General features: G+C 41.5%; 1 pseudogene; it reads left to right on the top strand.

Annotated features, from left to right (window-relative positions):
- Nucleotides 1-955: 955 nt before the first annotated feature.
- Nucleotides 956-1,640, top strand: LOC104396830 (annotated as a pseudogene).
- The last annotated feature ends 459 nt before the right edge of the window (nucleotides 1,641-2,099 follow it).

Below are 2,099 nucleotides of genomic sequence, written 5' to 3'. Positions count from 1 at the left end.
TTATGTCTAAAGAAAAGTAACTAATTTATATTAAAAAAAGACTCAATTCAAGCATATGAAAGTTTACGGGCAACTCCTAGCCCACTTCGTGTCTTAAGCAAACTTTTCTTTAGCTACGACCTGGGCTTTTCCTTCTTCATTGGATTAAAATTTAGCCTTTGAAAATAATCACCGAATGGCAGGTTGGAAGGGACCTCAAGGACCATCTGGTAGGCCTTTCTATTTATTACTGCAATTTATATCAGATGGCTCAGCGTACTGTCAAGTTGAGACTTAAACCTGTCCGATGCGAGAGAATCTACCACTTCCCTTGGGAGATTACTCCTATGTTTGACTGTCATCATGGTGAAAAATTTGCCTCGTGTCCCATCAGAACCTCCCCAGGAGAAACTTGCGGCCTTTACACCTTGTCTTTTCCATGTGACTCTCCCTCACCACATGGGGAACCCTGGGTCCACCCCCTTTGCAGGTGCAGCCTCAATCCCCCCTACCTTTGCCCAGTGTAGCCTGTGTCTTTACTGGTTGAGATGCTGAAATTGTTTTTTGCCCATGGAAGCTGGAGAATGTTCAAATATCAGTATCAGGGTGGCCCATTTATTGAAATATTCAGTGCTCGAGGCAAGAACACAGGAGCAAAATGGAAGATTCTTGGTGATCCATCAGCTACACAGAAAGAATATGAGAAAATAGTAAAAGGCTTTGGTTTTGTACTTAAAGGAAGCAGTCAAATCAACAAAATGCAGCTACCAAAAGAAACTGGACAAACTTTGGGAATGCTCCAGCAATTTCTAACACTTGAAGATTTTTGCACCACTGGGAAAAGACTTCTCCACTGAGTTACTGATAACTGATTTAGGAAATACTAAAAGAAGATTGTCTTTCTCACTGTCCACATTGTCTCTAACCACTCTGCGTGCAAAAAAATCCTGTTTACGCTCAAGCAAAAGATGGTACAATGTGTATTGACATGTCAGCATTCTCTAGAGAAATATTCAGAGGAGCTGTCTTTCACTCATTGCATGGAATTACTGTTTCAGCTAGCTGTAAACTGAGAAAGATCTTCACTTTAAAATCTAGGCAAAATACAGCTGAGAAAGATGATACGTGTGGTGGTTCATTTACGCTATGAGCCCACAGCTGTTATTCCTCAAACCTGCCAGCTACATACAGATGTGCCACGTGTTACACAATTGCTGAACCTGACTAAAATTCACAACCCAGAAATAAAAAGATGGAGAAAGAAACCCAGTAACAGTGCAAGAAACAGGTACCTTAGTTAACAGAGGACAAGGTAATACACACGACAGTAAAACTCAGGATGTGTCATATATTGCATTTGGATCAAAGATCCTGTGGCCACCTCCATCTTCAAACAGAAGAGGTGGTGTGAGGGTATCTGGAAATGTAACAAAGACCTGGGGTAGCAAAAGAAATAGATCACATTGACTTCAAAGTTAAGGGAAATGAACAAGAAACCAAGAGACTGGAGCTGTCATTCTCACCGTGCAATGATTCTTTAGATCAAAGAGGCAGAAGGAATACTCGCCAAACAATGAAAAATATGTTAAAATGACCCTGTAATTCAAACTGAGAAAAGCTTCGAGAGTCAAGAAGCAGCTTTTCAGCTTGCCCCACCATAAGGACCATCACCAGACAAAAACAGTTGTAAATTATCCCCAGAAAAAGCAGTCAGAAGCACATGGGAGATAACCAGTGATGAATGGGTGTTTCCAGAAAGTTTCAGTCCCAGTACCCAGTAGGATAGGAGTGAGTAGTTTGTAGCTACTGAAGATTCAGCCTGCCACAATTTAACCTCACCAGAGATTGCCTCTGTTGAATACCACAGCAATGAAACAGGTGATCACCACGTGGAAGAGAGATTTTCACGTTTTCATCAAGGCCTTGGCCAGCTCCCCATACCAAGTCTCCAAATATGTCACCAGAATGTTGCACTTTCCCTTTTGATTTAAAGCAAGACATTAATGGAGTACCTATGGAAACTCACATTAAAGATAAATTTCAAGGAGCTGACAGGAATGAAGAGGATAACAACAATGAATTCACCCAGAGTACCAAGAACCCTGAGATCGGCCTCAGCC

This window comes from Chaetura pelagica, unplaced genomic scaffold, assembly GCF_000747805.2.
Source record: "Chaetura pelagica isolate M959 unplaced genomic scaffold, ChaPel_1.0 scaffold69, whole genome shotgun sequence".
NCBI lineage: Eukaryota > Metazoa > Chordata > Aves > Apodiformes > Apodidae > Chaetura > Chaetura pelagica.
The sequence above is the reverse complement of the archived record's forward strand: the minus strand, read 5'-3'. Positions and strand labels throughout refer to the sequence as shown.